Source organism: Cetorhinus maximus, chromosome 3 (assembly GCF_964194155.1).
Source record: "Cetorhinus maximus chromosome 3, sCetMax3.hap1.1, whole genome shotgun sequence".
Lineage (NCBI taxonomy): Eukaryota > Metazoa > Chordata > Chondrichthyes > Lamniformes > Cetorhinidae > Cetorhinus > Cetorhinus maximus.
The window spans coordinates 113,961,097-113,977,104 of record NC_135881.1 but is presented as its reverse complement, the minus strand read 5'-3'; the positions used below and the strand labels follow the sequence as shown (position 1 = coordinate 113,977,104).

At 44.7% G+C, this 16,008-nt stretch overlaps 1 protein-coding gene and 1 non-coding gene across 2 annotated transcripts in view; both read left to right on the top strand.

Moving 5' to 3' along the window:
- agmo (alkylglycerol monooxygenase) overlaps positions 1-16,008 on the top strand; it is a 497,656-nt gene that overhangs the window by 129,139 nt on the left and 352,509 nt on the right. The gene's annotated exons all lie outside the window — the stretch shown is intronic.
- Positions 10,922-11,060, top strand: LOC144679246 (U4 spliceosomal RNA). Its single transcript, XR_013576278.1, has one exon. It is a non-coding gene; the product is annotated as a U4 spliceosomal RNA (small nuclear RNA).

Below are 16,008 nucleotides of genomic sequence, written 5' to 3'. Positions count from 1 at the left end.
GGTGTGCCTATGGACCGCAATAGTTCAAAAAAACGGTGAACCACCACCTTCTCGAGGGAAATTAGGGTGCGCAATAAATACTGGCCTTGCAATGACCCACATGTCATGAATGAAGAAAAAGTGTAAGTTAGTTTGTGGAAATTTTTTTTGTCAATTTATGAACAATTTTATTGATTTTCAAATACATGGGTGAATACTGTCACTGGTTCATGAAATTCTTGGCTTTTGAGCTGAGCATGAATAATAGGTTTTGGGAAGAAGCATGAATTGTAACAGTTGTAATCACATCACTTTTCATAGCAATATTGTGAGACAAAAGATTGCTGAATTGTTTAGTTTTTCCCTCACCCAAACCAAAAAGGTTCCTGTACATTTCATTGGAAAATCAGTGTCCCTTTAATATAATAACTTATGGTTGTATGAGCTGAGCATTAATATTGCCCATCCCTCCTCTGTTATACTAAGCAGCATTGCCAGTGGGGTTTGCAGTGAAAAAATAAGGATTGATCAGATCAATTTGCCTCACATGATGCAATAAAATATTACCCACTGTCTTTTTCAGTATTCACTAAATCATGTCTTGATAATTTTCCCTTCATTCATCAAACTTCTGCTGCCAAAATGAAATTTGATGTGCATTCATTAAACTTTGGACAAGGCTACAGCAAATCTGGACTCCTGGCAAGTCTTTAAGTTTGTATTGTCCAAGGAAAATCTGAATGATTGGCAACTAAGCAAACTTTCTAAGCCAAGCTTCCAACAGAGCGACACAAATGCATATAGCATCCTGTTCAGCATAATCTCCTTTAAACCTATATGCATGGTATGCAGAATAACTGACCGACACCACCAAAACAGACTATCTGTTCATTTATTCCATGTACTGTTTATGGGAACTTGCTGTTTGCAAATTGGCTGCTGTTTTTTTAATATAACAATCATGTCTAAATAATTCACTGTCTGCAAATGTTTTGGGACATTGTGAGAATTTGAAAGATAATATATAACTGCACGTTATCGTACTATTTTTAATTATATTGATTTTATTTAGCCATCTAAGAGGAAAACAGGCTCACCTCAAGTATATTTTATTTTCTTATACATGAAGGTATTGGATAGCATGTTTATAAAACATCAATACGTTGCACTGGAGAGCATCAAACTGAATAAATATATGAGCGTGCCAAATTTTGTTTATTTTTTTCCATTTAAATTCAGTTAAAATGCATTTAATGCCGAACAATTCTGGATGGAATAAGTTCTAATTTAATTTTATATTATATCAGCATTTTATATATGCATAGAAAAATTTCCTGTGGAATAGGCATTAAATTCTTCATAAGGGAATAGAATCATAAATATCAGTCAAATAAAATTCAAATCTGTAACTAAAATACAGAAAATTTGTGATGGAACTCCTCAGGAAATTTGCTTTTCCCAAAAGGCTAAATCTTACCTAAGTTGGGCGGGAGCAGGCGCGGAGCCAATCGCCGCCTGTGTTCAGCTGCACGCCACCATTTTACGCGGGCAGGCCAATTAAGGCCCACCCAGTCTAATCCACGATCCGTAGTGCTCAGCGCTACCTGTGCAGGCGGGGGGAGGAGGGATAGTCGGGGCCTGCGTTCTTTAGCGTATGCGCGCGAAAGAGCACAACAATCTCCCTGAGGCACGAAGCTGCCTCAGGGAGATTAAGTTGATAGTAAAGCTTTTTAATAAAGGAGGAAAAAAATTCTTTAAACATGTCCCATCATCTGACAGTGTCACAGAGCTGGGGCATGTTTGTGAATGTAGCAAAATTTAATTAATTATTTCATAAAACCTTCAGGAAACCTTATCCCGCCAGTGGATGAGGTTTCCTGAAAAACGTGAAGGCCGCTTGGGCTCTTTGCCTGCCCGCCGACCTTAAGGTTGGATGGGCAGTGTTGCTAAGAACTTTAATTGGCTGTTGACAGTTTGGCGGGTGCGCAGCCGCTTCTGGCGCCCGCCTGCTGAACGAAATATCTAAATGAAGCGCGATCACGTTGGGACGCACGCCCAATGTCATCGCGTGTCATTTTGCGTGTTGACATGTCAGGCTTGCCCCTGCACGCCAATGGCAATATTCTGCCCATAATCTCTTAACTCTACAGTTTTTTGCTTGTTGGTCCCAAGCTGTGCTCTTAGTTGGTCCCCTCCCCATTATTGCTCCAAAAAAAGAGCAATGATTTTACAAAACTGACTGAATGTCTCAAAACCCAAAAACTTACCAATCATGATTATTTTTTTTGTTGCAGTGAAATGCCTCTATTTAAAAAGAACATTTAAAACCTATTTAATATTCTAATTATATTTCTCAAAATTTGTGTATATTTTACAAGTTTTAGACTTTCTGACTAGTTGATTTCTTGTCATGCTGTTTCGGATGGCCTAGGGTATAGATCATTGGTCAGATCTTTTGCGTAACGCTGTTGTAAAAAGTTGAATGGTGCATTAGAGGGTTGGGGAACAAAGCAGAGTGGGGAAGGGCCCCAGTAGGAGCACAGCTTGGGCAATGGGGAAGAGTGTTGAGTGTAGAAGGGCGAAGGAACACAGACATTGATATGTATGAACATATGAAATATGGGCAGAGGTAGGGCATTCAGCCCATCGAGCCTCCTCTGCCATTCAATAAGATCATGGTTGATCTGTTTGTGTTTTGAAGTACACATTCCCATCAAACCCTGATAACCTTTGATTCCCTTACCTAACAAGAATCTATCTACCTCTGCCTTAAAAAATATTCAATGGCCCCACTTCCGCCACCTTCGGAGGCAGAGAGGACCAAATTCACACAACCCTCTGAGAGAAAAAAATTCTTCTCATCTCTGTCCTAAAAGGGCAACCTCTAATTTTAAAACAGTGCCCCCTAGTTCTGAACTCATCCACCAGAGGAAACATCTTTTCCATGTCCACCTTGTCAATACCATATATACTTCAATCAAGCCACCCCTCACTCTTCTAAACTCCAGTGGAAACAAGCCCAGTCTGTCTAACCTTTCCTCATAAGATAGTCCATTCATCCCAGATATCAAGGATGGCATTCCATTATCTTTCTTAATTTCTTGCTGTATCCGCATACTAACTTTGTGACTCATACTAGAAAACCTAAATCCTTTTGCATCTCAGAATTCTGCAGCCGTTTTCCATTTAAGTAATACTCTGCTTTTTTATTCTTCCTGCCTAAGTGAACAACTTCACGTTTTCCTCCATTCGCCAGATTTTTGCCCACCCACTCAACCTATCTATATCCGCCTGCAACCTCCTTGTGTCCTCTTCAGAACATACTTTCCTACCTATCTTTTTGTCATCTGCAAATTTAGCTACCATGCCTTCACTCCCCTAATCTAAGTCATTGATGTAAATTGTAAGAAGTTGAGGCCCCAGCACATACCCCTGTGGGACTCCACTCATCACATCCTGCCAATCAGAAAAAGACCCATTTATGCATACTCTCTGCTTTCTGTCAGCCAGCCAATCTTCTACCCATACTAATATGTTAGCCCCTACACCTTGAGTTTTTATTTTCCGCAATAATCTTTGATGTGGCACTTCATCAAATGCCTTCTTGAAATCCAAGTACATGGGGTCTACAGGCTCTCCTTTGCCCACAGTGCATGTTACTCCTTCAAAGAACTCCAATAAATTGGTTAAACAATTAAGGGTGGATAGGGAGCAGGTGTTCCCCTTAGTTGAAGGGTCAGTCATGAGGTGACACAAGTTCAAGGTGAGGGGCAGGAGGTTTAGGGGGGATGTGAGGAAAAACCTTTTCAACAGAGGGCGCTGGTGAGAAGTGACTGAAGCATTCTGGGAGAAGTCATCGCAGTCACCATGGCTCAGGAGGGAATCGAAGAGAAGGACTCTTGCACTCAACAGGAGGAAGGGCATCCAACAGAGGGCGCTGGTGAGAAGTGACTGAAGCATTCTGCGAGAAGTCACCGCAGTCACCATGACTCAGGAGGGAATCGAGGAGAAGGACTCTTGCACTCAACAGGAGGAAGGGCATCCAACAGAGGGCGCTGGTGAGAAGTGACTGAAGCATTCTGGGAGAAGTCATCGCAGTCACCACGACTCAGGAGGGAATCGAGGAGGACCCACTGTCAAAGAACGAAGTGCACCAGACCTGTGAGGGACACTCTTCTGAAAGTGGATTTCAAAGAAAAAGCAGCTGATTGGTGAGTAAATCCTGGGAGCAGACTCGGAGGGAGGAGCACCAGAGCGGTGAGTATAAATCTAGCTTACCTCGGGGATTCACGGCCTTGTCTCTAGGGAGCAGACTCAGAGGGAGGAGCACCGGAGCGGTGACCTCGGGGCACAGAGTAACTGAAGCCAAAACTGAAAAAGTGACGTCACACGAAAGCTGTGACCTGATTGGTTGGTAGGAAATCTGCACCAAATTTGAAAAAAAAAACCACTGCAAAGCTAATTAATAAATTCATTATCTAAGTAGAGATGGCTGGGCAGGTGATGTGCTGTAGCTGTATGATGTGGGAGCTGGCAGATCTGATTGCGAGCCGCAGTGACCACATCTGCAGCAAGTGTTGGTTGCTGGAGGAACTCCGGCTCAGAATTGATGAGCTTGAGTCCGAGCTCCGGACGCTGCGGCACATCCGGGAAGGGGAGAGTTCCCTGGACGCTTTGTATCAGGAGGCGGTCACACCCGGTAGATTAAGTACCTCAAGTCCGGTCAGTGGTCAGGGTCAGCAGGGTGTGACTACAAGTGAGGCAGGTAGAGGGATCCTATGTTCAGGAACAGAGGAGCCTCAGCTCTTGACCTTGTCCAACAGGTACGAGGTACTTGCTCCCTGTGTGGATGAGGAAGAGGGCTGTAGGGAGGATGAGCCAGCTGACCACGGCACCGTGGCACAGGAGGCCATTCAAGAGGGGGGAGCAAAAAGACAAGTGGTAGTTGTAGGGGATTCTATAATTAGGGGAATTGATAGCTTCCTTTGTAAGCAGGATCGAGAGTCCCGCATTGGATGTTGCCTGCCCGGTGCCAAGGTGAGGGATATCTCTGACCGGCTTGAAAGGATATTGAAGAGGGAGGGGGAGGATCCAGTTGTTGTGGTCCACGTCGGGACAATTAACATAGGTAAGAATAGGACTCCTGGGGATTCTCAGGAACTAGGAACTAAATTAAAGAACAGGTCCTCAAGGGTTATAATCTCCGGATTACTACCCGAGCCACGTGCAAATTGGCATAGGGACACGAGAATAAGGGAAGTAAACACGTGGCTAAAGGAGTGGTGCGGGAAAGAGGGGTTCCAATTCGTGGGGCACTGGCATCAGTATTGTAACAGGAGGGATCTGTACCATTGGGACGGTCTCCACCTGAACCGATCTGGGACCAATGTTCTAGCGAAAAGGGTAAATAGGGTGGTCAACAGGACTCTAAACTAGAAAGTGGGGGGGAAGGGAAGGGTAAAACTCCAAGAAGTATGACTAATGGGAAACAAAGCAGCAGGTTAGCATGTGGGGGGGTGGATTCAACTTCATGGAAAATTATGAAAAAACTGAAAAGAAAGGAGAGCCCAGGAGAGGCTATTAAAGTCTCCAGAACACAAAATAGGTCAGAGTGTTTGGAAAGGGCTAGGAATCTAACTTCAAGCACATCAGATAAAGGGACGACAATGAGAAAGGGGACGGGAAATACAGGACTGAAGGTGTTGTATCTGAATGCACGCAGTATACGAAATAAGGTAAATGAGCTTGAGGCGCAGATTGAAATTGGCAGGTATGATGTGGTGGGCATTACGGAGATATGGCTGCAAGGGGATCAGGACTGGGAGCTAAATATCCAAGGATATACTTCCTATTGAAAAGATAGGTAGGTTGGCAGAGGGGGTGCGGTTGCTTTGTTAGTAAGAAATGAAATTAAATCAATAGCAAGAAATGATGTAGGGTCAGATGATGTAGAATCTGTGTAGGTAAAGTTGAGGAACCGCAAAGGTAAAATAACCATAATGGGAGTTATGTACAGGCCTCCGAACAGTAGTCAGGATGTGGGGCACAAGATACACCAGGAGATAGAAAAGGTGTGTAAGAATGCCTAGGTTACAGTGATCATGGGGGATTTCAATATGCAGCTAGACTGGGAAAATCAGGTTGGTAGTGGATCCCAAGAAAAGGAATTTGTGGAATGTTTACGAGATGGCTTTTTGAGCAGCTTGTGGTGGAGCCCACTAGGGAACAGGCAGTTCTAGATTTAGTGATGTGTAATGAGGCAGATTTGATAAGGGAGCTTAAGGTTAAGGAACTCTTAGGAGGAAGTGACCATAATATGATAGAATTTACCCTGCAATTTGAGAGGAAAAAGCTGGAATCAGATGTAACGGTATTACAATTGCATAAAGGCAACTACAGAGGCATGAGGGAGAAGCTGGCCAGAATTGACTGGGAGATGAGTCTAGCAGGAAAGACAGTGGAACAGCAATGGCAGCAGTTTCTGGGAATAATTTGGGAGACACAGCAAAAATTCATCCCTAGGAAGAAGCATACTAAAGGGAGGATGAGGCAACCATGGCTGACAAGGGAAGTCAGGGACAGCATAAAAGCTAAAGAGAAAGCATACAATGCGGCGAAGAGCAGTGGGAAACCAGGGGATTGGGAAGCCTACAAAGACCAACAGAGGACAACTAAAAAAGAAATAAGGAGGGAGAAGATTAAATATGAGGGTAAACTAGCCAGTAATATAAAAGAAGATTGCAAGAGTTTTTTTAGATATATAAAGGGTAAGAAAGAGGCAAAAGTGGACATTGGGCCACTGGAAAATGACCCTGGAGAAGTAGTAGTGGGGAACAAAGAAATGGCGGAGGAACTGAATAGGTACTTTGCGTCAGTCTTCACAGTGGAAGACACGAGTGACATCCCCAAAGTTCAAGAGAGTTGGGGGGGCAGAGGTGAGTATGATGGCCATTACCAAGGAGAAGGTGCAAGGAAAACTGAAAGGTCTGAAGGTGGATAAATCACCTGGACCAGATGGATTACAACCCAGAGTTCTGAAGGAGATAGCTGAAGAGATAGTGGAGGCATTAGTGGTAATCTGTCAGGAATCACTGGAGTCAGGGAGGGTCCCAGAGGACTGGAAATCGCTAATGTAACCCCCCTGTTTAAGAAGGGAGTGAGGCAAAAGACGGGAAATTACAGGCCGATTAGCCTGACCGCGGTCGTTGGTAAGATTTTAGAGTCCATTATTAAGGATGAGATTTCAGAATACTTGAAAGTGCATGGTAAAATCAGGCAAAGTCAGCATGGTTTCATCAAGGGGAGGTCATGCTTGACAAATCTGTTAGAATTCTTTGAGGAGGTAACGAGTAGGTTAGACAAAGGAGAGCTGATGGATGTTATCTACTTGGACTTCCAGAAGGCCTTTGACAAGGTGCCGCACAGGAGGCTGCTCGGTAAGATAAGAGCCCACGGTGTTAGAGGCAAGGTACTAGCATGGATAGAATATTGGCTGTCTGGCAGGAGGCAGAGAGTGGGGATAAGGGGGTCCTTCTCAGGATGGCGGCCGGTGACTAGTGGAGTTCCACAGGGGCCAGTGTTGGGACCACAACTTTTCACTTTATACATTAATGATCTAGATGAAGGAACTGAGGGCATCCTGGCTATGTTTGCAGATGATACAAAGATAGGTGGAGGGACAGGTAGTATTGAGGAGGTGGGGAGGCTGCAGAAGGATTTGGACAGGTTAGGAGAATGGGCAAAGAAGTGGCAGATGGAATACAACGTGGGGAAGTGTGAGGTCATGCACTTTGGTAGGAAGAATAGAGGCATAGACTATTTTCTAAATGGGGAGAGAATTCAGAAATCTAGAGTGCAAAGGGACTTGGGAGTCCTAGTCCAGGATTCTCTTAAGGTTAACTTGCAGGTTGAGTCGGTAGTTAGGAAGGCAAATGCAATGTTGGCATTTATTTCGAGAGGACTAGAATATGAAAGCAGGGATGTGCTGCTGAGGCTTCATAAGGCTCTGGTCAGACCACATTTAGAATATTGTGAGCAATTTTGGGCCCCGTATCTCAGGAAGGATGTGCTGGCCCTGGAGAGGGTCCAGAGGAGGTTCACGAGAATGATCCCAGGAATGAAAGGCTTAACATATGAGGAACGTTTGAGGACTCTGGGTCTATACTCGATGGAGTTTAGAAGGATGAGGGGGGATCTGATTGAAACTTACAGAATACTGAAAGGCCTGGATAGAGTGGACGTGGAGAAGATGTTTCCATTAGTCGGAGAGACTAGGACCCGAGGACACAGTCTCAGAGTAAAGGGAAGACCTTTTAGAACAGAGATGAGGAGAAACTTCTTTAGCCAGAGAGTGGTGAATCTATGGAATTCATTGCCACAGAAGGCTGTGGAGGCCAGGTCATTGAGTGTATTTAAGACCGAGATAGATAGGTTCTTGATTGGTAAGGGGATCAAATGTTACGGGGAGAAGGCGGGAGAATGGGGTGGAGAAACTTATCAGCCATGATTGAATGGCGAAGCAGACGCGATGGGCCGAATGGCCTAATTTCTGCTCCTATGTCTTATGGTCTTATGGTCTTTTTACCCAGAGGGTGGTGACGGTTTGGAATGCGCTGCCTGGGAGGCTGGTGAAGGCGGGTTGCTTCACATCCTTTAAAAAGTACCTGGATGAGCACTTGGCACGTCATAACATTCAAGGCTATGGGCCAAGTGCTGGTAAATGGGATTAGGTAGGTAGGTCAGGTGTTTCTCATGTGTCGGTGCAGACTCGATGGGCCAAAGGGCCTCTTCTGCACTGCGTGATTCTGTGATTCTGTGATTTCCCTCTCAAAGAATCATGCTTACCCTTCCCAATTACCCTGTGTTTCCCTAAGTATCCAGCTATAACCTCCTTAATGATCACCTCCCCCAGACAGACGTCAAGCTAACTGGCCTATAGTTCCCTGTTTTATGCCTTCTTAACTTTCTTGAATATAGAGGTTACATTTGCTACTTTTCAGAATCTGGGGAATTTTGGAAAAATAACACAAATGTACCTATTACCTTATTAACCACTTCTTCTAAGATCCTGGGATGAAGTTCATCTGGACCTGGAGACTTGTCAGCCTGCAGCTCCATCAGTTTGCTCAGTACTGTTCCCCTAGTGATTTTAGTGAATTTCACTAAATTCCCCTCTCTTTTCCACCTCTTGATTTACAGCTTTTACTGGAATGATTTTTATCCTCTATAGTGAAGACAGAAGCAAAATATTTGCTCATTTCCTTATTATCTACTATTAATTCCCCATCCTCACTCTCCAGAGGTCCAACACTCGCTTTACTTACTCTTTTCCTTTTTAAATAACCGTAGAAACTGTTGCTATCCATTTTTACATTTCTAGCTAGCTCCTCTCATACTCTAATATTTTTCTCCTGATTAACCTTTTAGCCATTCTCTGTCATTATTTAAATTCTGTTCAATCATCTGTCCTGCCACTCATCTTTGCACAGTTATATGTTTTTACTTAATTTGATGCTTTCCTTAACTTATTTAGTTATCCATGGATGGTGGGTTCTCCCCTTCGAATTTTTATTTATGATAGGAATATACTTATTCTGAAATATCCCCTTAAATGTCTGCTACTGCTTCTCTATTGATCTATCCCCTGACCAAGTATCCCAGTTCACTTCAGCTAGCTCAGCCTTCATGCCCACATAGTTGCCCTTACTTAAATTAAAATACTAGTCTTAGACCCACTCTTCTCCCTTTCAAACTGGATGGAAAATTCAATCATATTGTGGTCGCTGCTACCTAAGGGTGCCTTTAGTCTGAGGTCATTAATTAATCCTGTCACATTACACGCTGCCAATCTAATATAACCTGCTGTCTGGTTGGTTCCAGAACGTGCTGCTCTAAAAACATTCTTGAAAACATTGTATAAACTCCACGGTGAAGAGTAGGAATACAATGCAGCATGTGGGTAGCGAGCGGAGCAGTGGAAGGGAATGAGTTACGCTTTTTAAAAAACCATTGGACTTTGATATACGTAGGGCATACTTACTTAATGGTACTGATAATGCAGTGAAGTGTGATGATGGTTTGAGAATATTGGGAAGGGGGTTCTGGGGGTCTCAAGAGTATTGGGAGGGAAGTTCCATGTTCTGAGAGTAGTGTGTTGGGAGCACAGGTATGGTGAGACAACCATATATCAACTGGCAAAAATAAAAAAAGAAAACAACTTCTTCAAAAAAAGCTGACACAGCTCAAAGAAACTGACCAATAGCCAAGGCCACAGCTTTATGATGACTGAATACGTTAAATTCATTTTTATTACATTGGATTTCTGGATTTTTAGTGGCATTTTGGGATACAATTCCACAATTCAATTAGTTTTCCTATAAAGCCTGATACTCATTGGTCTTTCTTTGGTCATAAAAAGAATTAGTGACATTAGTAGAGAGTTCATGAATCTCTTTCTACTAAGATTAAGACCTTCTTCTGTATTCCCCTGTTCTGCTTGCCAACCAAGCCAAACCTCCCCACATTTCTTCCCTGTACAAGCCCTGAACCCACATTTTTTTCCTAATCTCTTTCCTATCTCCCCAGTGCTCTGTCCGAGCTCATCTTACCTGTGGGACCCACCTCCTGCACTCTTAACCTATTGCCATCAAACTTTCTGACTGTTGAGTGTCTATTAATTGTTGAAAAAAGACACATGCTGTCGAAGCATTTTGTCTTACACTTATCAGGACAATTCACAAGAATGCCAAATTGTAAAGGGAACAATAATTTATACTGCATGAGAAGAAAGTGCTAATTGGTGGCTAGATGCTTGTTCCCTTTACAATTTGGTATTCTTCTGAATTGTCCTACTGCGTACCAGATGAAAAGCTTCAATAGCATGTGCCTTTTTTTCAGCAAAACTCAAGTTCTGTACTACCAATTGACTATATTAATTATGTTTAATTGTCAGCAGGTGGTGGGCATGCCGATGAGGTTTAACCGAGGCGCAATTATTGCTTATTGAAAACTTTTCCCAATGCCCCGCTATGACGACTTGAAATATAGTCGGCAATGGCAATTTTTGATAGTCTCTGCGGAGACTGAAAAATAAATAAATAAATAAATAAATAAATAGACACTGTGATTGTTGGCCTAAGAAGTGCTTGCTTGTAATCTAACTGTATGTGTAAATAAATGCTTATGATTGACGCGTAAAGATTGGCGCCAATTATATCCTTCACCAACTGGATTTCCAGAGTATAAGATGGGAGCAAGAGAATGGTTGCTTAAGCATGAAGGTTAGAGTTAAGAAAAACAATTTCAAACAGAAACCTACAATTCTATAGTAGCCATAATTGAAAATTACACTAAAATAAGTGTGAATTGTTGGGTTATCGTTACCTTCTGATGCTCTCTGAGTCTGAACCATATGACAAATGGAAGAATGAAGTGGATATGTGGACACGTGTTCCATCCCTTCAAAGAGGAAACAAGCTATGGTCTTGGATTTGTCACTTCCTACAAGAAGTAAATTCAGAAATAAAGGGCGGAATCCTCCGTGCCCCCAGCATGTTTGGTGCGTGAGTGATTGGTGTCGTGAGTGGACAATATGGCAAGAAGGCCAAAAATCAGTTTCACGACATCGTGAAACCAGTCTGCGATCCTCCGCTTCGCCTGCTGTTGGTGGGCTGCGTTCCCCTGCTTCGGATGCCGGGAACCTCATTGTAATACTTCCAAGATATCATTATAAGGCCAGCCTGCTGGACATATTCCATCCCCCCCACCCCCCCGGATCGTCCTCCCACGTCGGCGGGAAAAAATAGTTGGTGAAGAGCACTTGACAAGTGTGATGAGCAGAAGTCGGGTCTTACCTGCCAGGGTCTTGCTCACATTGCAGGCATCCAAGGAGCAGAAGATGCTGGAGCCCAACACCAATGGCACACTGGAGGAACGTCCATGGCATACTGGGTGGATTCTCATGGAAATGGCTTTGCTGTGAAGTAGCTCACGGTTGGTGGAACGTCACTGCTGATACTCACAACGGGATGATGGTCGAGGGGGTAGGATTGGCTGGGAGAGAAAGAGGTGTTGTGGGGGGTGAAGTTGGGAGAGGGGGAATGAAGGTTTCGGGGGGTGAGGTTGGGAGAAGGGGAATGAAGGTGTTGGGGGATGAGGTTGGGAGAAGGGGAATGAAGGTGTTGGGGGGTGAGGTTGGGAGAGACGGAATGAAGATGTTCGGAGGTGAGGTTGGGAGGGGGGGAATGAAAGTGTCGGTGGTGAGGTTGGGAGGGGGAATGAAGGCGTTGGGGGAGTATGGGAGTGGGGGGAGGAGGGGGTAATGGGGAAGAAGATGGCAACTGGGGTGGAAGGTTTAAGGTGCGGGGGTGGAAGGTGTAAGGAAGGAAGTGCAGAGAGGGGGAGGAGTGTGGGGAGGAAGGAGTGTGGAGAGGGGAGGGTGTCCAGGGCCCTAGGGGAGGGAGGAATGCGGAGAGGAGACGGAGTCTTGGGGGGAGGAAGGAGTGTGGTGAGGGGAGGGAGTAAAGGTGGAGGAAGAAGTAAGAATGGAGGAAGGAGTTGGGAAGGGGGAAGGAGTAAGGCTGGAGCAAGAAGTGAGACTGGAAGAAGAGGTAAGGCTGGAAGAAGGAGTTTGGGGGGGAAGGACAAAGGGTGGCGGAAGAAGTAAGGGAGGAGGAAGGAATCAGGAAGGGGGAGGGACTAAGCATGGAGGAGGGGGAGTCCGGGTAGGGGGGTTAGGAGGACTAAAGGGGGGAAGGGGTTCCGGGTGGAGGAAGGGGTGCCCCAGCCTGACTCCTTAAGGAGAAGGAACACCTGGAGGGATGTCGAGGTGCCCCATTTCCCTCTCGCGTTGCCGCTGCAAGAACTCACCCATGGCTCTCACAATGGTCTGCACATATCTCTGCGTTCTGCTGGACCAGGGTCTCCATGGCAACCACCATCTTTCCCTTGGAGACCTCCATGCGCACACATGTGGGCACCATTGCATCAGAGAGTAGGCAGACAAACTCCTCTGACTTGTGTGCCAATCTGTTGAGGGCTTTCAACAGCTCTGAATAATGTTCCCCCGCCTTCTGCTGACTCTCCAGGATCAGTTGGAAGGCTAAATCCATCTGACTCGGATCTCATAGATGCCTCTTCCCCAGCAGTCCTCTGAGTGCCAGGGAGCTCGGCCAAGCCTGCCTCCTCCTGCTGCCGATACATGTCCATGCAGTGACCACCAGATTGTGAACCTGAGCCTGCTCTAGATCTAGGTACCACGAGGTGTGTGTCTCTGCACTGGTGGAGGGTGTGGGTAAGCACTTTGACAGGTCTTCCAGGCTGATTATTTCCACCTCTTCATTAGAGGAGGAGTCCTCTTGGCTGGAGATGAGGACCTGGATGGAGCTGAGGTCCCTAGGCAAAGCTCCCTGTGAACCAAAGTAAACCTAAGTAGTGCATGGCAACAGAGTCAAAAACAGGAGAGAGAGCACTCACAGTTCTGTTGAAAGAGGGATGATGTGGTGCAGGATCCTCACGTGGGTGTTCACCGCCAACCTCACCATCGCTGCGGGCAGGGTCCACATCATCACCAGTTAGCATGATGGCACACTCCTCAAAGTGAGTGAGGGGTCTAATGTGGGCCACTTCAACCCTGCTGTTGTGAGCCAGCTTCTCCTGCATGAAAACAGACGGAGAGAGTATGAACAGGACACATGGCACTGCATGGAATGTTTGTGTGGTGAGTGGAGCCATGGACAGGATGAGGACACGAGCTCCAGAGGATATGAGCCTGATGGAGATGTGAGAGTTAGTGTTGTTGTCCCTTGAGGTGTGAGATCCCTGTGGAAGTGTGATGGGTTTGTGAGTGTGTGAGTTAAAAGTGATGAGAAGAGTGAGTTACCCTGGCAGAATGGATGAGATCATTCATCCTGTAGTGGCACTGGGTGGCTGTCCTCTTTTGCAGGGCAGTGGTGCTGACCACCACTGTCACCACCTGCCATGCTGGATTGGTGATGCCGCTGCCCCTCCTGTGGGCAGAGGGGGATGGAGGATACACGTCATTAAACCTGGAGGCTGCGGACTTTTTGTCTTTCGTGGACATCTTCCCTGCAGTAGTTGTGGGCTGGAAGCACTGAGATGTGTGTGTGCGGATGGACTTTAAATAAGGCGCCAGGCATGATGAGATCCTTATGCTGTTGAGTAAATCTTCTATGAAGAAAGTACAAATTAAATTTGCTTGGATCATAAGAAAGTAATTATTTTTGTAAGTCAGTGGATCTGCAGTACCCTTTTTGGATATTATTTTATACCCTTAACAAAACCTGATGTTTCTTATCAGCATGTTAATGGTATAAAGTGATAAAAGAATCAGAGAGATAAAAAAAACAATGATCTTAAAGTTCCAATGCACTTGTTTCATCCTACTTGTCCATAGTTAAAAACTTCTGCTAAAAGATGTGGTTGATGGAGAATATACAATGCTAATAGAAGAGATAAGTGAGAAGTGTGAAATCTGTATAAAATATCAGTGGACGGCACCACATCCTAAAGTAAGCCTTTGGTGGCATGTGGCTTTAATAAGGTGGTTGTTATGGATCGAAAGGCGAGTGACAAATAAGTATTTTCATTCTGCATTTTGTAGCACTGGTTTAGTCTTTCAAATACTTTTTTAAAATATTCATTCATGTGGGTATCACTGGCTAGGCCAGCAGATGGCCCATCCCTAATTACCCTTGTTCAGAGGGCATTGAAGAGTCAACCACATTGTTGTGGATCTGGAGTCACATTTCCTTTGCTAAAGGAAATTAGTGATCCAGGTGGGTTTTTACAACAATCAGCAATGGTTTCATGGTCATCATCAGACTTTTAATTCCAGATTTCTATTGAATTCAAATTTCACCATCTGCTGTGGTTGGATTCAAACCCGGGCCCCCAGAGCATTACCTTGGGTCTCTGGAATATGAGTCAGTGACAATACCACTATGCCACCACCTCCCCCTTATTAAGGAAGGAAAGACTGTTATAGATAAAATCATGGAGAAATGCATAGGGTCTTTGAGTACCAGTGAAATTTCTGTCTGATATTGAGTGTGGAATTTGCAAATGATGCGTTCAGAGATATGTGAAAACTGAACACTCTGGTCAGGGGAGGCAGTGGCGTGGTGATATTGTCACTGGACTGGTAATCTAGAAATCCAGGGTAATGCTCTGAACACAGGTTCGAATCCCACCACAGTGGAATTTGAATTCAATAAAAACCTGGAATTAAAAGTCTAATGATGACCATGAACCATTGTTAAAAACCCATCTGGTTTACTAATCTGCTGTCCTCACCTGGTCTAGCCTACAAGTGACTCAAGGTCTACAGTAATATTTCAGAGGGAAGAGTCAACTGCAGATCTAGCACTAAGAAGTCAATTGAGTCACTAAGAAACTGGAAATGACAATGGAAAACCCAGTCTCGTCGATCTTGAAAGGTCCGCCTTACTAACTTCTGGGAGAACAGAATTACCTGGAAAAACTCAACAGGTCTGGCAGCATCGGTGGAGAAGAAAACAGTTGACGTTTCAACTCCTCACGACCCTTCGGCAGAACTGAAGTATAGTTAGGAGAGAGGTGAAATATAAGCTGGTCTAAGGTGGGGGGCGGGGGGAGAGAGAGGTGAGGGTGGGGCGGTTGTGGGGATAAGCAAGCAGTGATAGGAGCAGATAATCAAAAGATGTCACAGACAAAAGGATCAAAGAGGTGTTGAAGGTGGTGATATTATCTAAGAAAAGTGCTAATTAATAATGGATGGCAGGATACTCAAGGTACAGCTCTAGTGGGGGTGGGGTGGAAAGACTAACAAAGTATTCGTTGTAGATTTAAAAATAATGGAAATAGGTGGGAAAAGAGGAATCTATATAAATTATTGAAAAAAAAAGGGGGAGGGGGAAGAAACGGGGTGGGGACGGGGGGAGGGGGAGTTTAAGATCTAAAGTTGTTGAATTCAATATTCAGCCCGGAAGGCTGTAAAGTGCCTAGTCGGAAGATGAGGTGCTGTTCCTCCAG